Below are 23,568 nucleotides of genomic sequence, written 5' to 3' on the forward strand. Positions count from 1 at the left end.
ATCCATCATGTTTTCTTACGACGACGGCGGCGCGGCGCTAAGATACTCTTACCTCTTCCCACGTATTCCATCAAAAGCTTTGTTGTTTGTTTGATTTGTGGTGGCACCGAAACAAATTTTGGTAGGCTTTATCCTTTTTGTGTGGGTTTTTTTTCCTTTTTCGAAGATCTCCTAAGAAATTTCTAAAATAGCTTAAAAGTCAAATCCCGGCCTATAATTTGGGCGCGTACCGATGCTGTTCCGCATTTTCCAACAAACTGGACTCAAACAGCCCGAAACTAGACGAGTAAAGAAGTCCTTTTCAAACAAAATCCAGACGGTCAAGCATTAGAAGCCCGTTTGCGTATTAATTACCCAATTATCCACGGCTGAAATAAGCCAACACACAGAACGAGGCAAGGCAGCGATTTTTTGTGTCTAGTTTGGCATCGGGCTCGAAATGGACTTGGGTTGCAGACAATCGTCCCCGGGTCAGACCACTTCAACAGGTCCTTTTTGGGCCGACCTGAAGCGGTATTTATTGTATAAAACACAAGAAACTCATAAGTCATCCAGAGATCGGCTGCATTTCTGTTGATCTGGTCCAGCTAATCAACTACTTATACGTACGTATGATAGAAACCCACAGAAGAGGAGAAAAATTGCCTTAAAGTCTAAACGAAAGAAGAAAAAAAAACGGGACGAGTGGGCGTTTTGGACACACGAATTAGTGTGCCGATTGAAATAAAGATAATGTTTTAATGATCTGTTGAAATTGGCAGGTTGGTTGAGATTTCGCCTTTCTGGCCTTTGTAGTTTGGTGCGCTTGTTGTCTTTTGGTGTTCGGTCTGTTTGATTTGCGAAATAACCGATGATGACATTGAGCTAGGGTGTTGATTTTAGATGTTAGTTTCGTTTCGATCGGTTGGAAGCCCAAACGACCACACATGGTAAAAAAAACATGTTCTTGAGTTGTATCAAATACACCATTAATATCCAGGAACATTAGTAAAGCTCTTTTTTGTGTTTATTGCATGAAACATTTTGAACGAATACGGCATTTTTCTAAGTGAAGAAGCTCAAACGCTTAAATAAGCAAAAAAAAATAGAAAAAATGAAAAAAAGGCGCAGGATTTTTAAAGTAAATTTACTGCCTTAAGCTTGAGCTTGAGTTTGTAATCGGTTCACCTACAGCCCTTCCCGGCCGATTGCATTATGGTTGCACTCTGTTATTGGTTCGAGATAATCAACATTGCACAATGAACCAAATGAAAGTTTGTTGGAAACAAGAAACACAATCTCACTGTGTAGTTTTGAAAATTTCATACTTTTGAATGAACCAAGAAAAGAGGAAGAGACCCGATCGAGTGTCAATTTAAGTCCCGCCCATTTGTCATAAATCTGAACAAATTTATGCTTTTTAACCACATATATACGAACAAATTTATTATTTTCTCGATTTGCAATGTTTTGCGGAAGGAGTCGTAAATGAATCATGAAAAATTACTCAGAGCAAACATTTATACGATAGCCATGAACAATCTCAATTTAAACGACTTATGTTATCATTTCTATTACTATTTCATGTTAGTTGGGTTACTATGAAAGATTAACATATAAGCTTTTTTTCTGTTGGGGAGAGGGTCCACTGCGACCATTAAGTTGATCTATTGTGGTATTACCCCGCGTTATTATTTTTACTTTGCTATGCTACTTGACACCCCTGCACTATTGGTTGAAGTTTTCCGGTAGCCAGGCTTCGGATTCATTTTAGAGCAAACACCCACGGAGCTCAAACCCAGTAAACATGAATCGACAGAGAGGTAACTCAAATCGACAGAGGGATCGTATCGATCTCTCTAACGATTTTGCATCATCTAATCGGCAGAGAGAAACACACCCTACGCGTGCCTTGGGTGAGTGCCACGAAATAATCTAAGACACGTCCTCCAGAGAAACACACAAACACAATCCGAATCGTGTTTGTATGTTTCCCTTCGGGACGCGCCTGCCTGAGAAGTCGACTGCTACAATTGAAAGCACGCATATAAAAAGACGGGAATAAAGTGCGAGCACACCGTACGAGTGTACGATTCAAACTGATTTCGTATGTACGCATTCGTATTCGTTGCCTCTAGGTATCTCGGCAGGACAAATCGAATGAGAATATTTGCGTTCCCGGAGTGTCGCCGAAATTAACCGTTTTATTCTAAGTTCGGTGACTCAACTCTCAATTTATTGCATGCTCTGTCGATTTCTGAGAGGACGTGCTTACTGGGAATCTGCTCCCACTCTTTAAGCGGCAAGAAGGAATGAGAAGGAGTTGCTATTTGCCTCAAAGATGCAATGCTCTTAGGGAGTTCTTTTTGCATCTCACTCTGCTCTGAAAAAAAAATGAGCGCTCTGCGGGAGTGCTCCCTAGGAGAACGCTTATAAAGCAAACGTTATGTGCTAGGAATCTGGCTGGCCCTTGTTCGTTTGTTATGGTTTGCGCCGGCGGTGTCATTTTGGAATGATTTAATACGAATAGCAATAGATAGAACGTGTCCCCGCTGATTAGTTTGTTGAGTAGAGTGGCCCAAATAAGCAGATTGCTGTGTGAAATTTACATGCAAAATTTAAGTCCGATAGCACAAGAAGGGATCGCGGAACAAGCCTCAAGTTTGTAAAGAAATTTGAGATATTTTGTTCGGGTACTACTACTTTTGTATTCCACAACACTTATTCAATTTTTATTTGTAATAAATAATGTAATAAATTACTCCTTTATTGATAACAGAATGATGATAACTCAGTTTCTAGCATCGTGAGATAGATTTTTAAAATTTTTGATTTTCATAGAAAATTTTGAAAAAAATTGAGCAATAGATGTACATTTTTTGTACATTTTTCGATGCCGTTTAAAAACTTTACCCAGTAAGACGGATTGGCTTAACGATATCACATACAAACTTCATACTGCTTTTAAATATGTTTTAAAATAAATAAAAAAAATATATAATTCAGTTACCGGTCTGGGCTAAAATTCTTAAAAATGCAAATCGAAGATTCACCTTTTAAATCTCGATTCCATATGCTGGAATATGATTGTTTTGCATCACACGTTTGTTAATTTCAAAATTTCATCTATCATAACATGACTTTTCAGCATGAGATTTCAGCTAGTTGATTTCATTGTAGTATTTTTTACCCCTAAATGTATGCAGCACTCTTGTACTTTTTCTTTAAGATCATTTTTGACAGAAGAAATATAAAATTTTATTCGAACGAAATCAAAACTTACAAAAATTAGTGCTTTATGTGTTATGACATCACACATATTTCTTGAGTTATAAATATTTATACGTTTCCATTTGTTTTTTCATTTAAAACAAAATATATTGCAACATACCCCTTTTTAGTAGGGTGAAAATCGCATGTTTTTGTAAATTTCAAAATAACTGGGGAAACCAATATTTTTTTAGACTACGGTAATTTGATGTCCTATTAACAATGATTATCTGCGTACGTTAAGTTTTTAGAAGCCATTTAAGTTGAAAAGTGTGCATGATGACCCAGTTGACGGTACTAATTTCAACTCCGGCCGATTTCTTTTTAATACATATTATCTGAAAGTCTAAATTACGACAAACGTTTTACACATGAACATTGAATGTAAATTAGAGTAATAATGTAAAACGTTCTTGAGGTTAAAAAATAGTCTAAAATTCGTTTTGCTTACATCGCCGCACAGCTACCCCATCAGCCAGCCAGCAGCTGTGAGCTACTTGAAGCAATCAAATATGTACCTAATTCGAACGCAATTCTGAATCGTCACACGCAAAGTGATTTCTCCCAGGGAGGCCTCTTTGGGAGGAGCTCAGAGCCTCTGAGCAGTGTTACCACATCAAAATCTGTACCGCTCATCGAAAAAATCTTTTTTATCTGTACCAAAAACTCAAAAATCTGTACCAAAATCTGTACCGAAGAAAAACAAAGTTCTGCATTCAATGTGTTGATGTGTGAAGATAATGTTTCCTTATTTTTAATCTTAAAAAAGATAGATACTTTATTGCACATAGTACACTTTTTTAGTTGAACACTTTTTGTGAAACTTATTTAATCATTTTTATTTTCCCTCTTTAAAAAACTGTCAAAAAAAAAATATTTTTCATAACAAACACTCCCTAATGTTCATGATGTTTATACAAATTTGTAACTTAAGTTTTATTAGATCGATTTTCGAGGGTCATATTTAAAACGACATTTTTCGCTCCGCCGTTTAATCTTAAAAAACTTTACGTTCTAAGGATAGAGTCCAATGTGTCAACACTCAGCCGATTACGAACTTTGGTTTTATTGGTATTTACTTACGAGAAAATGCTCTCAAGTACTGCTAATGAGTGGGGGATTATAATCAGATATTTAATTATTTGTAGCAAATTTGGAAATCTAATTGTTCCATCGTGTACTTCCCAGTAAGGAATTCCTATCGTCAGAATAATAAAGGCTAACTTTTGACTTATTTTCTATTAAGTTTTCAATTAACTGGATAAAAGCTAAATATAGAAATTTTTTTTTCAGATTTTTAAAGTCAAAAATCTGTACAAATCTGTACCAAATTTTGAAAATCTTTCATCTGTACGTACAGATTCTGTACCAAAAATGAGCTCAAAAATCTGTACCTGTCTAGATAAATCTGTACATGTGGCAACCTTGCCTCTGAGGGAGCAAAGAGTGACTGGCGCTCTTAGCAATTCTGGCGTTAGGAGAAGCGAGAACCCAGTAAGCGCGTCCTCTCAAAAATCGACAGAGCATGCAAAAAATTGAGAGTTGAGTCACCGAACTTAGAATAAAACGGTTAATTTCGGCGACGCAAGAATTCTCATTCGGTTTGTCCTGCCGAGATACCTAGAGGCAACGAACACGAATGCGTACATGCGAAATCAGTTTGAATCGTACTCTCGTACGGTGTGGTCGCATTTATCTCCGAGCTTTTTATATGCGTGCTTTCAATCGTAGCAGTCGACTTCGCTCGCAGGCAGGCAGACACGCGTCTCGAAGAGAAACATACAAACACGATTCGCGTTGTTTTCGTGTGTTTCTCTGGAGGGCGTGTCTTAGATTATTTTGTGGCACTCACTCAAGGCACGCGTATGGTGTGTTCCTCTCTACCGATACGATGATGCAAAATCGCAAGAGAGATCGTTACGATCCCTCTGTCGATTTGAGTTACCTCTCTGCCGATTCATGTTTACTGGGAAAGAGTTATTTTCGAATGCCAGGAGTTTGGGAGTTCCTCCTCTATGAGTGGTTCTGCTCTACCTCTTTTGAGTCGCGCCTCAGGATCCGTCCAAAGCCTGTCGGTAGCACTACGAACACACACATAACTAGGTACACTCAGAAAAATACTATTATATATACCATAAGATTCTCTTATGAAGTGGCGCCATAAGAAAAATCTATGAAATTCATAAGATTGTCTTATGAAGCGAATGAATTCTTCAGATGAACACCTGCTTCAATGAGAGGTTGTTGTTTTTCATAAGAGGGTCTTGTGGAAATAGAAAATTTTACGTTTGAAGAGAAAATATCAAGATAATTGATGTTACAAACGATCAGTTTATTTTCTGGGTAATTTGTTGTTTGTTTACAATAACATCATGATCCATTGAACTTATCCTTTTCGGCGGTCAACATGCTGAAAAGTAAACATAAAAATATGTGTTTACGTTAACAAATAATTTGAACGTTCACTAAAAAATAAACTTACCATGTGGAATGACAAAATCACTTTCAACTTTGAAAAAAAACTGATGGCTCCACAACTGGTTAGTGCTTGGTACAACGACGATAAAATGACTGATGGAATGAATGTGTTCATTATTTTTTCACAATGCCGCTTCTTCTATTTTTCATAAGAACTTCGTATGAATATTGAAAGAATTTCATAAGACTCTTATGAAAAATTAGTTTGGACACAAAAAAGCGGTTCATAAGATGTATCTTATGAAATTTATAATAAGATTTCCTCTGAGTGTAGGATCTCCAGGTGCAATCTAAGTTCCCTTGAAAAGATTCATCAAAATGCATGTGCTGCATCATTGAGGCGTACAATTCCAAGGTATACCCGGCTAGCATTTCACTAATGCTAAAACCGCCAACCTTCATCATACTATGTGTGCCAGGTTATGTCACGACCAGGATTCGATCTCATGAACGTTGGCTTAGAAGACAAGTATGCTATCCTCTAGGCCACGATCTGCTGGCTATGAGCTTACTTGCAAAAAAAGAATTTTGACTCTGTGAGTGACCTTCCGGTAGTTAACCGTATCATTCGAAATGGCGGTCAAAACATGCGTGAAAAAGCACAATGGAGTTTGACATGTCTTTTTTAACTACCTAGATCGGAGAAAATGATGAAAATCGACTCAATTTTCAGATATTAGAGAACATATTTCCATTTTTATCAGATAAAATTAAGTCATTCCCTTTGTGTTTTGAATAATCTCTCTTAAGTTTATATAGATTTTTTTCCTTATCGAAAATTCACATCTTAATTAAATATTATTTTAATCATGGTTCACTTCTGACCTGATCTGAAATTTATTCTAGAATTCGGATTTGAATTGTTTAAAAAAAAAAAAGCCAAATTGATAATTCGCTCAGATGGGGCATAATAGAGCATTTTCCCCTACTTATTTTTAATCGTATCATTCAAATTTTTAATTTTTTTAGTTTGTGTGATGGTCATGAGTAAAAAAAGGGTTTTAGAAATCAACTTCCTTATACTAACAAAATTTGAATTTCGAAAGTAAATTTTTTAATGCATACGTTACCAGATGAGTACCTATTTGGCATTGATCATTGCCCGCACGCATTTCTGTCAGTGTCAACACATGATTCGAGAGTTTTAATTTAGCAAACGACGCGTTATAATGGGTGAACTATTTAGCATTTTATTTTGAGATATTTGTTTATCTATATTTATCAAATTTAAATGTTGTAGGCCAATGTACTTACTTCACGAGAATAGAGACGAACTAGCGAAAGGCTGTCTCTCTAATAAACGGGCTTTTTAAGAACATAATTTTCTAACGAAAATCTTACGTTCAGGCTCTGACAATTTCACTTCAATAACTTCCATTCATTCGAAAATGAGTAAAAAATGCTTCACTCTAAAAGGAGCATCTTGCAGCTTCACTTCAGTTCAGCTTCGTTTCTTCACTTTCGGCATAGGCTTACTCCACTTCGCTTTCATCTAGTATTTTTTTTCGATAAATGAATGATTGTAGCTGAATATGAGGAGTAAGCCATGACTTGTTGGCAATTGACGTGTTTTTTTTGGATCCGTCGGTAAAATTTTTATTTTTTATATTTCGCTGGTGCTGTTATTTTGAAATTTGTTTGATTATACTTAAAATCCAATGGCCGGATAAGCCAGTGTTCCAGTGATAGTCAGAAATGTTGTCACCATCGATGGAATAAATGTGTTCAAGTATACCAAACCAACGAAGGGCCCAAGTGATCCGCAGCAGACGAATTTGAAAATAAAAAAAAAACCAGACATGGCGAAGACTTGCGTGAAAATTGTGTCTCAATAAGGCCTTTTGAAAACTAAATCGAAAAAATTTTAAGAGTTAGTTTTTTGGGGGTGTTTTTTGAAGCTGGTCCGAGACTAAAAGATAAGTTGAGTGAAAATGAGTTTAAAATAAAAATTAGAGCTTTGACGTGCAGCATACTTTGGATTTTTTTTTTTTTTTTCAAGTAAACGTGTTGTTGTTATTACCCTTTCGTGTACCTTCATGGGTCGGTATAAAATACTAGGCTGCTGCGGTTAGTTTTAATTTTTTTTGTAACAGAAGAATATGCAACTTTCTGTGTGGATCGCCGAAAAACTGCTGAAGTCGTTTGGAAGCTTAAAGATAAGTATCCTTTCATTTGAGTACTTCTTCATGAAAATCTGTTTATACAATAGCTTAACTTAGGCTTGCCAGATACTTTCAGAAAAAAAAGCAGGACATTTCACGAAAAAAGCGGAACACAGCGAAAAAAAGCGGGACATTTAAGAAAATTTAAAAAAAAACCTTTATTGTAAGCCAAACTTTTACGTTTACCATCAGTTTCAAGTCGCCAAACTTCCAATAGTGTCTATTTCACACAACAAAAATCTAATATTAACATTCTAAAGCGGATTGTGTTAAAATAATAATTGATTAAGTTTATCTCATTGTAGAGACATAACTTATGGAGGTCATCTCGGTAATCTGGTTTTACCGACTGAGAACTGCGATATAATTGGCCTTAGTGTTAAGTAACCAAGGCATAAGTCACAAATGATTATGCAGCATGTAGCCAAGGTGAATGTTCGCCCATCCTCCTTCCCATCAATATTGTATCATGCACAGAAACATCAACAACGTCTCATTAGATGCACCATGCGATGAGGTTACACTTTTTTCTATAAACTTTGCAGGCTGTGTACTGAGTCTTGTACCATTTTTTATATCCTTCCCGGACATGTATGTATGTTACAAATTACCATAAACAACACTCGACCGTCTTTCCTATAAAAGATATGCCCGCATGGCCCTTGACACCTCCGAGGGTTACGAAGAAAGTGTCAGAAATGGTCTGAGAAGCAAGCAAAAGAACAAGCCTGATAGACTGAACGAATCTCGCAGGTAGGTTGGCTCTTTTCCTCTGATTCTCCACTGGCGATGCGGCGGGACACATTAAGTTATGAATATGTATGTTATTAGTAGATTGTAATTCTATTGTAATGAGCAAAGGAGGGGAGGCACAAAAAAAACTGTAAACCAAAAAATATGTTACACGGAACGTTCTTCTCAGAGTGACTGCGAAATGAGACGCGTGTTACAATCGTGCCCTTGACTTGATGGACGGATCGAAACAGAACCGGGTGGGGCGTTAAACTAGGTAACTGTTTTGTGTGTTAGCCCAAGAGGTGACGATGATTAATGCTGTTGACCTGTAACCTACCATCTATATTAATCGGCAACTCATACTCAGAATAATAAATTTTATAGGAGAACGGGGTTCAATTGAACAAATTAGAAAAGCCTTTAGGAAGCGACTCAAAAAGGTTTCTCACTTGATCCGTTTACCGTGTATGCCAGATATCATAATTTAAATTCAGGATATAGGTGCATAAGAAAAAATCATTAGTAATTATAACAATTTGAAATTATTTTCAATGTCAAACGTCAATATAATTTTTTGACAATTTTTTGAGTATCAAAAAATTAAAGTATTGTTGTTAATTTTCAACTGAAAATCAACGAAACATCTGTACCAAAACAAAAAAAATACCGTCTAGACAGACACATTGACCTTTCGACTAGATTTGTCCATCGTCAAGCACCGACGACACGGTTTATTGAAATTTAATCTACTTCAAACACGTGTCACTTGCTCCAGTGATTCTGGCATAGATTTTTTTTTTCTTACTTTCGTCTGCAAACAACACTGTTTCAATATTTTTTCTTCTCTGCCGCCGACCAATTTCGGAAAACATTCTGCCATCGGGACACAAAAGTAAGCAGCTGTTCAAACGGCCCACAAACGGACAGCTTCTTCGATCTTCTGTGGGTGCCGAAATTCCAGCAGCAGCATCAAATCTGCCCTAGAAAGCGTAGGTACCGAGGAAAAAGTTTGACGGCAAAGATGTTTTTTCTTCTTCTATTGACTGGCAAATGTGTTACATGCTTATATCATTTAACAGCAAATTTGTCTGCAACTTTGTCCATCTGTTGGCGTCCCGAGGATCGTTGAAGGGTGCGTGCCGTCGACTGATCGATGTCCGATCGAGTTAGGAACCTCTGGAGCGGCTGCTGACTGAATGAGTGAGTCCTTCCTTACCGTTCATATGTTCGGTTGGGATGAACCATTTTTGGATCAAATTACAGATAAAAAAAACGGTGAATCTCGGTCATGGTCACACATAGATAGAGACGATACTTTGTTTAAACTTTCCTTTAAAAAAAATCTGAATCTAATTTTTCACTACCTCGAAAGGTTTTTTAACTTATAAAAAAGTATCTCGAATCAACAGCTCATTTAAAGAATAAGAAATCTAAGCATATAGGTACATATATGGATTAGTAAGATGATCACTAGCGATCATCAGAAAAGCTGGCTGGAAGCGTTTCCTTTGCAACTACCATTGCGTATAAACGGGTTGACAGAGTGGCGTAAAATTTGGTACCCAATGGTTTTTTGGGCCAAGGATGGTTTTAATAACAATTGAAAGATCCTTTCAATTTAGGGAAAGAGGGGCTTCCATACAAAACTAACTTCAAAAATATGACAAAACTGTATCAATTTTCTGATGGTTTTTATAGAAATTGGTTAACAAGCATTTTTTAGCACAACAAGATGATTCATTATACAGAATGACACGTGATATTCGAGAAATTTGATATAATTTCTGACATACCATGCTAATTTATTTTACTGTTTGGTCTGTGCCAATGTCTTTGCAATAATAAATCATTATGAATACAATTTGATTTTTTCCACACAAATTTAAAATGTTCACACAAAATGTTTATCATAATTTTCAGCTTTAAACCAACATTCTAAAGAAATCGAAATTTCCGAACTGAAAGTCTCGAAATAACATAAACACTTCAGGCTCGTTGCGCGATTCTTTCAATTTAAGCCCGCAGCGTTTATAATTTCCAAAAGTAGGCTTATTTAGGCCACTCTAGTTCACAGCTGATATGTTCATACCAATCCATAATTTTTAGATAATGTTTTTCCTAAAAATTGGGCATAATAAAATTTAAAGTAGCCGCCGCCCTCCGGTCAAGAGACCTGTGTAAAGTCTGTTTTACATAGAATCTGGTCGCATCTTTTCATTTACTGCAGTGGCCCTAGTTGTCACATCGCGAATCTATTGACAGTGTTTTGATCCGGATGGTTTGTTTACTTAGTGCTGAAAATTTCATCAAGATTTAAGCAGTCAGTCAAAAGTTATCGACAATGGAACGCGAAAGGCGAGAGAAAATTCTGCACACGCACGTAGAGAAACCTACGTGGTCATCGCGAAATTCCTGGAATATCCACTATCGACTGTAAATTCGGTGCTGCAACGTTACCGGGGGACCCTTACGCAGGGCTGGTAGCGGTTTGACAATGAAATAGTAGGGACTTTAGTGACCAAAATTTGAAAAAAAGTGACCAAATAGTGACTTTGAGGACCGAAAAAAGTGACCAAATAGTGACTATGTAGAACGAAAAAATAACTTTGAAGTACAAAAAATGTGACCAGTCAGGCCCGTGTGATGGACCCTTCCGGGGGGGTTTTCAAAATTCAAATTTAGATAAAATTAATAACAATACCAACAATAAACAATTGAAAAGGAAAGGGTTTTCTTACACCATTTGTCACTCATGTTCAACACAAAAACTAAAAAAAATGACTTATAAACAAAATTTTGGAAACATATTACAATGAATGTTTCAAATTTTCGATAAGTCAAGAAAGTAAGAAATAAATTAGTTTCAAAGGAATTTCTTAGCAAATTTAAAATTAAAAAATATCTAAGTTCTAAAATAAATGTCAAATCTTGTACAAAACTTAGCATGAATAGATTTTAGGAAAATGATAATAATTGTTAATTTTTGTTCATCTAAATTTGGAATTCTTTTCCTCATTTTTAACTGGAAGTTTAGTGAGAAATTCCGCTGTAATTTTTTAATTTGAACAAAAAATATTTAATCACGATTTAAAATGTAAATTACTGATTACTGAATAAGAAATGAATTTTGAACAGAATTTATTCAATGTTTGATGTTTTAATTTAATTTTATAAAAAGAAGAATATATTTATAATTATTTTAAAAGTGCCAGTTATAGAATCCAGACATAAACCCTTTAATAAAGTAAAATCCTCCATGTTCAATTACACTGACAAAGAAATGTTAGAAAATGAGTAATTATGTGAATGATAAAAACTGATAAACAATTAAAATAATGAGTTCAAAACTTTTGTTATTAACACTGCGTATTAAAATTTATTTTGAAAGTTGCTACTTAGAACAATTTTTCAAACTTTTTAGATTAATTTAAAAATCATGATCGATCCAAAAATATGATTTCATATAAAAAATATTAATAAAAAGTTTTTAAAGTTTCAATCGCAGGTTTTTAAGCTTTGAATTACAAGCTCTGAGTATTTTGTCTCTTTTGATTAAAATATTGGGTCCTGAAAGAACAGAAGGTTGAAATTATGTTTTTTTTAATTTAAAATTTGGAGTTCAAGACTTATGGTTGAAGAACACGAAAATATAGAATTTAAAAACAAGGAAACAATTGTTAAAAATATGTCTTAAAAATTTAAAAAGTTTGATTTAAAAAAAATCCGGCAAGTTGATAATAAAATTGAAAAAAAACTGTACAATAAAATTCGGTAGATTTATTTAAAAAATTGAAAAAACAAAATGGAAATAAAAAAGATTAGTTTTTAAAAACATTTCAGGAAGAGTTTTTTCAATAAACATGTTTCATCATAACCATTTTGGTGCTTATTTTTTCAATTATTGATTTGGTAAATAGTGTCCTCAACTAGAAATTTTGTCAAATTCGGCCATTTAGTTTTGGTAATAAAGAGTTTATTACTAGTAAAATTGATAGATAACTGATTATGGAAAAATGTCATTACAAGTATTTTTGACATCACAGCAGAAAGTGGGGCTTATTCTGCGACGCGAGTGACGTGACTCACGAAATTTCACCTCTTCGTCCTGACTCCAGAAAATGCTCCAGAAAAGAAAATTGTGTATCGATGAGCTGTGAAGACCAAAAAAAACTCATCCGCACGGAAATTTCGAGGCTAGAAAGGCTATTTAAGCCAGCAAAACGATATAAAATTTCGTGAGTCACGTCACTCGCGTCGCAGAATAAGCCCCAGTGTAAAAAAAAACTTGATTCTATTTAAAGCTCATTAATTCATATAAAACTTTTATTTCAAAATAATATGTTTTTGATTTGAGTTTTTGTAAAAAGAAAGTGCAGAAACTTCCCTAAAGATTTTAAATTATTTTCATTTCAATAACAAACCTACCGTACGAGGACAGGTGTGCTCTGATATGTCTAACCTCACTCGAAAAGCGGCGCGTCGAACTGCAGCAAGGTTTTATATTCGACACATTGACCAACCGTATTGACTGTGCTTACATTTATGTACCAACGAGAACACTTCGACAATGTCAGTTTCTTTCAATTTCTCACCACCGTACTGCCTATGGCCAAAACCACCCTATTGACAAGTGTTGTGAACTTTTTAATTTAGTGTATAATTTGTTTAATTTTAATATGTGCAAACGTCGTTTTAAAATAGACTTAAGAAGAATTTCTTAGTTTTTAAGTCATCAGTCTGTACGTACGGTAATTAAACCAAAGACGAAATAAATAATAATAAATATAAAAGCTGATAGAAATATTGCATACATATTTAGATTCGGGGAACCCAAATTAGTTGAAATTACCGTTTAAATTCATTGCACCTAAAAAAAATGTAATTTTTGTGGCCTTGTGTAAATTTTTACAACCCTTTTTTTTAAGTATTGATATAAAATTGAGTCTGAAATTGTTTTTTAAAGAATATTTCATATCATCATAACATTTGTTATGACATAAAAGATTTTTTTCATAAAAAAAATGGTTCGTTTCAATCTCAATCTTAGTTACACTTCTTAATAAAAACCCATTCTAACTAAAGACGAGATAGATTTTGGATATCAAGTTTTGAGTTCCAATACAAAAGGTTGATTGAACTAAAAACTAGAATCTACAATCAAAGTTAGTTTCAATTCACGAACGTCAAATAATGTCGTAGATCGAAATGTCTCAAGCCAAGGGTGATTCATGCCGAAATTCCGCCGGAGGCGAAAAAAATTTCTGACTGACTGATTAAGTAATTTACCGTTACTACCATCAATATTAACACGCGCAATTCAAATTACTTTTTCATTGGTTTATTATCGGTGAAAAAAGTGACTTTTGGTGATAAAAGTGACCATTTTTCGGAAAATAGTGACTTTAGTGACCAAATGATGAAAAAAGTGACTTTTTAGTGACTGACCCAAAAAAAGTGACCAAGTCACTAAAAAGTGACTCGCTACCAGCCCTGCTTACGGTGGATCGAGCAAAACAAACCAGGCGTAAAAGTGGAACATATGACCGGAAGCTGCGAGCAAAGGTAATTCGATCAGTTCACAATAATCCTGGAATCTCCTTGCGTGATTAGGCGAAAAAGTTCAAGACGAACCACAGTACAGCTCGACGAATTTGTTTGCGAGAAAGCTTGCGGTCGTATCTACAAGCAAACACCCCAACAGCACAGAGAACCAACAGGACGCTGAAACAAAACCTGGTTGAAAAACCAGGGCAAGGAAGTTGTACGAGGAAGTGTTGTTGACCAAGTACAACGGATGCATTTTGATGGACGACGAAACTTACGTCAAAATGGATTTTGGACAAATAGGGTGAGTGCTCCTACTTTGGTCCTAGAGCCTACTTTAGTCCTAAAATGCCGAAAATTGTAAATAATTCATTTTGCTTGCAAAGGATAAAGATGCTGCTATGTGCACAATGAACTTTTATTCTTCCTGAATCCTTCCATGCCGGCTTTTTGCCATAAAAAGTCTTTCTCATAAAATTTTCAACGTTTTAAAAAATGTGCCTCCTATTCAGTGGTAAATTAGACAGCTCAATTAGTGGGGTGCGTTTTGAGAATTGAGAGGAAATAAGGAAAAATCACGTTTTTTCAGTTTCCAAGCCAATATTTGAAGGGTTATTACTTTCACTATGGAGAATATGAACCAGACTACCTATTTTTCCTAAAATAAATGAAAATCAATGGAAAACCCGGACAATTTGTAAAGGGTCCAAATATAGGAGACTTTGACTTTGATGTTCCATTTTTAGACCTAACATCACAAAACTTTGTGTGAATACCAAACAAATCAACAAAAGTGCGAATTTTTAATTGGGGCATAATTCAGAACCAATTTTGAACATTTCTTACATTTTTTGTTAGCTTTACGGAAATTAACTATAAGTTAGTAGTCATATAAAAGTTTGAGTTATTTTTCTGCTGATAGAGCTGACGGGGAGTAAAAGTGTTTAAAATATTCATGACAGAAATGTAAGTTTTTTTTAGTCGTTAAAAAGCTGTAATATTTTGTATGGCAATATTTAATTAAAGATTACACTTTTAATGAATTTGTTTATTTATTTTCGAAAAATCATAAATTTTATAAGAATTTTAGATATATATCCAATTGAAGGTACCAGAACAGTACCAAAATAGGAACAGAAGGTTCAAAGATGGAAATTTTGATCATCAATATCTATGCAAATCTTTCAATAAAGGCGAAACCTATGTTGAAAATTCTCATTGAAACTTGTAGATAAGATAATGAACTATAAATAAATTTATTTAAAGATAGAAAGCTCCCGTTTGTTTATGAGAAAAGCGTGATTATTTAAAAACCACCGCTTAAAGGGTCCAAAGTAGGGCAACTAACCCTACCTGGTAACAAATTTTACCTTGCGAAGAGTAAAGGGAATGTTGCGGGTAGATTCAAGTTTGTTTTCGCAGATAAATTTGCTCGTAAGTTGATGATTTGGCAAGGGATCTGTAGTTGTGGGAAGAAGACTAAGATTTTCATCACTGGGGACACAATAAATGGAAATGTTTACAAAGAAGAATGTATCCAGAAGAGGGTTTCATTCGGTCCCACAAAGGCCCGGTGAAGTTCTGGCCGGACCTGGCAAGCTTCCACTACCGCCGGGATGTCGTTAAGTGGTATAAGGAGAACAAGATCGATTTTGTTGAAAAAAGTATCAATCCACCAAACTGTCCGGATTTTCGTCCCATCGAAAATATTGGGCAATAGTTAAGGGCAAACTCAAGAAATGTGGCAGAACCATGAAAAAAAACCCCGCTCAAATGGAAAAGTGGTGGAACAAGATGGCGAATGAGGTTACCAGCAGTACTGTGCAGAAAATGATGGGTGGTATCACAAAAAAAGTTAGAAAATTCATCCGAAAAGCTGACGAATGATTTTTATGTATTTTTTTCTTTAAAGTGCAATAAAAATCCTACAAAATGACATTTTTACTTTTGTTGTACGTTATTTCTTTGCGGAGAAATGATCAATTTTATCCGACCAGATTCTATGTGAAACAAACTTTAAATACCGTAAACTGGGGGAACTTTGATCATCGGAGTAACTTAGATCAATATGATTTTTTGCAGATAAACATCATTATCAGGTATCAGAAAAGGGGTAGGCTAAAAAGCGGCACGTTATCCAAACAAACGGGAAATTCAATTATTACATGATAGACAGAGTACAGAAAAGTTGTAAAGCGGACGAGAGACAGTTATATTATGGTCGGGATTCGACCAGACCGAACTGAACGCCATAAAAATGATTTCGAGAAAATCGAGTTCAAAGTTCACAGCCCTACTAATTTATACCATTGCATTAGATGTCTCATTTGGTCAGATAACTCGATATCTTTCAAATTGGCGTTCAGTTCGATCTGGTCGAATCCCGACCAAATATAAGTTGGAAAGAATATTTCATAAATTACTTGAGAAGATTTGATTTTACAATGATCAGTGAATGCTCTAACCAGATGCTACAAATTTCGGTAAGATTTAAACTTAATCAACATTAGCAGATTGCCAAAGAACAAAAAACAAGTAAAAATCCCATTGTACAGTGGTTTAAAACTCGAAAAACCTGATCATGGGTTTTTTGAAGGCTTTAATGTCAAAAAAGCTTCATGGTATGTTCTACAATGTTTCATCTTTTAAAAATGCGCATATTTTGTTGTAATTTTTTTCTTGATCAATTCACCTATAAGTGAGATAATGTTTCTATTTTTTGTATTTATCATTTTATCACTATAGTGCCTTCAAAAAAGTTGTAGATCATCAAATTAAAAAAAAAACTTTGTTGAAGACGTCAAAACTCTATCTTTTGAAACAACATGTTTTGAAGACATTTTTTCAAAAACTAACCTGAAAAAACGAAAAATTCGTTTAACTTGGTGTCGCTATTTTGAAGTTTAATGGTACTTTTTGAGTGATTTCTTTAAAAAATTGCATGTTTTTATTGTTCAATATCTCTGAAAGTTGCAAACATACCAAATCAAAAATATATACATTAGAAAGGACAATCTTTCTACTTTCATGGACATATAGATTCATTTGTATGAATGAGGTTTTGCTACTAAAATTACTTAAATTTTTTATTAATACACTTAAATAATTTCCCGCTTCAACACGAATGTGGCATAGTTGGCTGATCGAGGAATTGTTGAATCGGCTAATACTAAAACTTAAAAACTAGCATCTTTCAGTTAAGTTATTTTAGTAGAAAAACCTCATTCATACAAATAAAACTATATGTTCATGAAAGTTGATAGATTGTCCTTTCTAATGTATATATTTTTGTTTTGGTATGTTTGCAACTTTCAGAGATATTGACAATAAAAACGTGCAATTTTTTAAAGAATCACCCAAAAAGTACCATTAAACTTCAAAATAGTGACTTGAGACCTTCAATTGTAACGTTGTTACAAAATGATTAAGAGGTTTAATAGATTGTTGTAAATTTTTGCAGCAATCGATTAGATCTTTTTATACGATTGATTGGCGAACTTTCTTCCTGGAGGAGTAGGCCATGATCGGATGGCAACGGACGCGTTTTATTTTCTCTCCGTCGTTCAAAATTATGTTTTTAATATTCAAGTGGTAAAATCGATTTGAAATGTGATAACTATTCAAATATCGAATATTCGGGAGTGCCTTTATTCTTTAAGTGTGATCGTGTGTTAAATATTGAGAGTTGCGCCCCTCCAGCGACAAAAACAGTTTGGACAACGTTTCTTCTATGTGCTGCACCGAGCGGAAACCGGCCAAGAGCTGACGGGAAACAGATTCACCAACTACCATGTCCAAAAATTATTTGGTGAGTCCGTTCCATGATACTTATTTTACGTTAAAGGAATGATTTGTGGAAGATTTCTCATGGAAATCTTCCGGTTTTAATAGGTACATTGATTCACGAGAGTCGATAACGGAAAAACGATTGCAGATGTTTGTTGGCTCAGCTATTTTATCCGAAACGTGGTCCATTAATTCATTTTAGGTTGTTAAAAATCATTACATAAGTAACAATATGTTTGACATTCAATCGTTTATAGATCTATATTATAATTTCTAGTTGCTGGTAAGTTTTTTTTTTCAAATTTTATTATACACAGTCACTTTTGTGTGTGCGTGAGTTTGAAACTATTCGGAGTGCTGTGATTGGAAGTAACTTTTCGATAACAGGGCAAATGCAGGTTAATGCTTATATTGAAAGCAGATGATTAATTGTGCGTTTTTAAGGTAATATAATGGATACATCTCTTTTATTTATTTATTTATTTGAAAAAAAAAAACCTTTCGAGCTGTTAACCAACCTCGAAAGGTTTTATGTTCGATTAATGTTTTCCGTTTCTCTTTTTATTTTCAAGAGCGAGTAAAGGCGCTTTATCCTTGGTCGATGACCAGAAATGATTGTACACTGAAATCCTAAACAACCAAGAAAAATAATTCTTAGAATTACAAAAACCATTCATTGATCACTTAATATTTTTCAAAATGAATTTATTCGTAAGTTTTGTGATTTCAGTGTACAAAATAAATCATTTCCAGCCGCAGGAGAAAGGTCCTAGTTATTGATGAAATTGCTTCACATTACGCATGGATATTTCATCAAGGAGCATTTTTCTTAGCATGCTTCCAACGATACTGCCCATTTGAAACGTATGGTACTGGTGGTCCACGTTTCTTCTGTTCCTGTGTTCCAGATGTCTCTGCGTTCTCTGCTCCATGGTAGGCCCAACCATTTTATGTTTTTGCTCATTTTAATGTTTTTATGTTAAAATGAAGAAAGGCATAAACAAAGACAAGAAGAATAATAACGTACTCTTATTATTCTTTGGGACTCAGACATAAGTTCTGGCTGTGGAAGTACGATTAGTGATTAGTGATTAGTGATTGATTGGCGAACTTTCTTCCTTACGTTAATCGAGTCGAGGCATTGTTGCTCAATTTAAAAGTAGTTGTTTTATCCAGGCCTTTGCGGATTAGAAATGAAAGACTTCTTTTCTGTGGGACGTCCGAAACTAAAAGAGAAATTTTATTTCGTATTCATAATCCATTTCAACTTTTCCCGCGAATTAGAACAATATAAAACAAAGACAATAAAACAAAAAAGTTGGCATCGTTCAAGCGGTTGTTGAAGGGTTCAGCTGGACACTATACCTTTAGGCGTTTAAGTGGCATCAGGGTGACCAATAGTGATGAGATCGATCAGTAGTAATTCCAGTTCCGTTTAAAGTTAGAGTTGCGCCCCTAGTGGTGGGAGGTAGAACCACAATTTGGTAACCGATCGCCGTCCAATCATCCATCTCTCCGGGTTAACGGAATTTCTGACCAATTCCGAGAGATTACGATCGGATGATACATTTATTGTATTAGTGGGATTTGATTTCGTATTTACAATTGCCGGGGGTCAATATCCTCGTTTGCCAATAATCATTCTTTTCTCGATTTGTGCGGCAATCAGTTGATACGTTTGCCGAGTTCAAAAGGTTAAGTGATTTGTGATCTGAGCTATTGGATTAAGTTGGTTGAAATTGGTTGGAAATCACAGAGTAAGCTCACCACTAAAACCCGCAAGATTCTGTAAAATTAATTGCGTGAATTTAGTTACAGTTTCGAGAAAGAAAAATACCGTGATACGAATAGATCGTCACTTTTGTCCGGTTCGAGTGATCTGCCTTTAAGCTCCACGTGAGTAATCTAATGCCGTTTTCGTTTTTCTCCACTGGCGCGGGGCAAAACTTGATCTGAATAAAAAAACAGAATCGTCACCCGGGACGATGCAAATATATGGTTGCTATAGTCAACCTTACGCTTACCCCCAACACTGACAACTTCTACGCGTTGCAACCGCCTACTTGAGGTTCAAACCTCGGGCAAAACTAGTGGACTTCTGAATTGATAAACGAACACAATAACAGCAGTTCGGGCAAAACTCGTGGATAACTAGGTTACCACTGCTAATAAACAAAAACACTATAACATCTGATGGTTTGAAAGAGATTTCTAGAACAAAAATCCTTTTAGTGGCAGGAACCGAATTGGTTTGTTCCGATTGACATCAGGTTAGAGTAGGAGTGGTTCGAAAGCCGTAAGTTTAAAAAAAAAATTTTTTTGGAACAAATTTTCATTCGAAAAAAAATGTAAATGTAATTAACTAGGACCTAGAAAACTGTAAAGATCACCATTTAAGACCAAATTTGTAGTTTGTGCGTTTCACGTCTCGCTTGAAGGATTTTCCTTCAAGCGAAGGTGTTACTTGTGGGTGCAGGAAGTGCCGATCAGCCAGATCGACGCTCTCCAGGGATTGGTCCCGTTACCCTAGGGTCAGCGTCCAACCTCCCGCGCATTCACGGACCCAGGTGGAAACCTCTGTCCACCTGAGATCACTGGGGGTCGTCAATTGCCCCTTGGTCTCCCGGAGTCCGAATCCAGTGGTACGACACGCAGGCAAACTACATCATCGCTCGGTTAGCACGGACACACATCGTCAGAGGAAACTGACAGCATCGACCCAATTAGCCGCCCGGAGGAAAAGTAGCCGCTCAAATAAGGTCAGATCCAATTTGATTGTTCTGTGCTGTTCTAAAAATAACTCCGAAGTATCGATGGTATCTATTTAACAAACTTGGCTGAATTGTTAAAAATAGCACATGGTGTGCCGATAAAGAAGAATAGGTTCGATAGGTGGGATTCCAAAATATCTGTTCAGATTTGAGAGGTGGTAAACAACATAAATACAAATTGTAAATCTGAATTTTCAGCTGGCTGTTTTCAGCTGTTGTATCCCTGTTTGGACAGATTTTCGGGTTAACTCGGGTGTAAATGGGTCTCGGATAGCGATTGGTTCGGGTTGATTTTTTTTTGAAGGACTCGCCTTGAGGAGTCTAGCCGGGCAAGAACGGAAATTGCTGCTTCACATACGAGCACGATTGTCGCGTGCTCGTTTGGCGCTAAGTGGAGGCAGTTAATCTATCTTTTGATCACCAAACTTCGAGAACCGTTACACAATGAAGTTGTGTAGTTTTACAATTGTCACAACTTTTTCATACAAAGTGTAAGACTGGCTGTTGGCCAATCGGTAGAAAGTGCTGTGAACCCCTATCAATCCCTAGGGTCGGCACGCTTACCACAAAAATACTACGTTGCAGGGAAGTTCGGGAAATCTAAGGGAAAACTCCTCGGCTTGGCAAATTGGTACCTTTTATTATTTTCGGATTCCACCCACCACTTTCTTACTTCTATCTGACCTTTAGCTGTGTTGCGGGAAAAGTAGCGGGAATGTGCTTCTTCCTTCTTCCTCCTTCGGCGTCGAGCTCAGGTTCGTTGAGGTCGGCTTTGAGGTCCGCTGGTTCTCGCAGAGTATACCCGGTCCCACCTTGGGTGCTGAACCGAGCACTGTTGGGTCTTCGACGGTGAGCGAAGCGGCGCGTGGCAATGGCGTACCTGGTCCCACCTTGGGTGCTGAACCAGGTACCGGTGTAGATCAAACCAACGTGGTAGCGGTTGTTGGTCGACGTTATAGGGCGTCGCGCAAGACGCTCTGGGATTGAGTCAGTTTAGAGTTTAACTCAAAACAGCGGGGTCCTATTAATGTTCAGGAACCAATTAGGGGACGGTTATGGGCAACGGTAAAATGGCGTAGGATTACCTGGAGTTCTAATATTCTCTGTCACCAATAGCTTTCTTCTGGGACTCTTCTGCGGGTGGTAGTTCCTGTTCCACAATTTTATAATTTTTTTTTTTTTAATTCAAAAAATTCTTTATTAGGCATTTTTACTTTTACAAGTTTAATTTTGCCGGGGGTCAATTATACAAACTAAATATTCATGGATTAGGAGACGGGAGGTCAGGATTTGGGAAGGGAAGTGGAGTGAGGATAGGTTTTCAAACGGCTTGCGCTCCGTGCACGGGTCGTTATTGTACAGTTGTCGCCAACTGCGTGTAGATTTGCATCTACTACTTTTTCTACCGGCACGGGAGGGGGAGGCTGCGAGGTAATTCTCTTCCTTGGGGGGGAATCAGAATCCTGCACGGGAACTGGCATTTTAGTGACTGCAGTGAGGTGATCTCGTTTTGAAATTTGCTTCGTTGTTTGTTGCTGCTGTTGGTGGCTTTCGTGTTGGTCTGAATCTTTCTGTTGCGGCGGCGCTTTCTGGACTAGATGATCTGTACGGTGGGTATTGTGTGCATGAATTTGTCGTTTTACGACATCGGCATAGCTGGTGTTGGGATTGTTTTCTTGTACTTTTTGACGTGCTGCTGTTAGAGTAATTCTCTGATCGGTCTTCAATTTTAGAGCTGCTGATTCGAAAACCCATATCGGGCAGGATCTATCAGTGGGGGAATGATTTTGTTTGCAGTTCTTGCAGTGTTTGATTTTGGTGGTACAATTTGTGCTGTCATGATTAGATGAGCATATATTACATGCTATCTCATAATGGCATCTAACTTTTGGATGGCCGTAAGTGAAGCACTTCCGACACAACATCGGTTGAGGATAATACGGTCTTGTTCTTACTCTTAGTAACCCAAAATTAATAAACTCTGGTATGATAGTGCAGTTAATCGTTAACACCAGAGTTGGGGTGTTAACGACACCGGCAGCAGTTTTTTTTGTGATGCGACGAACGTTGGTTATTTTCTGGGGAGCAAGTTCTTCTTCTAGTTCTTTATCACTCATATCGTCAACTTCATTGCACAGAACAACAAACTTCCGCGAATTTAGTTCGGGATGGCGACCGATTTCAACTGGTGTACCATCTTTTAAAGCACTTAGAGTGAAAAGCTTTCTTCCTTGGTCCTTACTATGAATTTTGATCACGTACCACGATTTCCGCTTTTCAAAATACCCTCCTTCCACCTTTCCTGCATATTCTTCGACCGATCTTCCAATAACAAAAGGGTTTTTTGGAAGTGTGTGGCCTGGTCTAGCACGCAAAAACATGTAGTAAAGTCTACCTTGCAGGTTTTCAGTGTCCATCCATTCGGGAATGGTCCGACCAGGATGGTCTCCTGGTGAAGGACTCATCACGGCTTTACTGAGTCACACATCCAATTAAAAAAAAAATATGTTGCCTTTTGGATCCGAAAAAAGAACGCTGTATAAAACGCGACTGATCGGCTCGAAGGCAGAGAGCAAACCCCGTTCCACAATTTTAACGGAAAGAACAAAACACCACACGTTTCTGTATTTGAACTAATTAAAGGATCTCTGAATTTTTGCGTGAGATCTCTGAATGCGTTCGCGAACTAATGGCAAAGTCTATGACCATTTCCGTCTTGACCTGCTTTAACCCCATTACCGTTCATTGCCCTCGTCTGCGTCTGTTTTCGCTTTGCCCGATCATTTCGCCCCTTCGCCAATTCGCTCCATATGCGGCTCACATCTTCCAGCAGTCCTCTGGTG

The 23,568-nt window shown here is 36.5% G+C and overlaps 1 protein-coding gene across 1 annotated transcript in view; it reads right to left on the minus strand.

The window, feature by feature from the left end:
- LOC129758373 (protein rhomboid) overlaps positions 1–23,568 on the minus strand; it is a 314,235-nt gene that overhangs the window by 225,262 nt on the left and 65,405 nt on the right. The gene's annotated exons all lie outside the window — the stretch shown is intronic.

The sequence above is a fragment of the Uranotaenia lowii genome, chromosome 3 (assembly GCF_029784155.1).
Source record: "Uranotaenia lowii strain MFRU-FL chromosome 3, ASM2978415v1, whole genome shotgun sequence".
Taxonomy (NCBI): Eukaryota; Metazoa; Arthropoda; class Insecta; order Diptera; family Culicidae; genus Uranotaenia; species Uranotaenia lowii.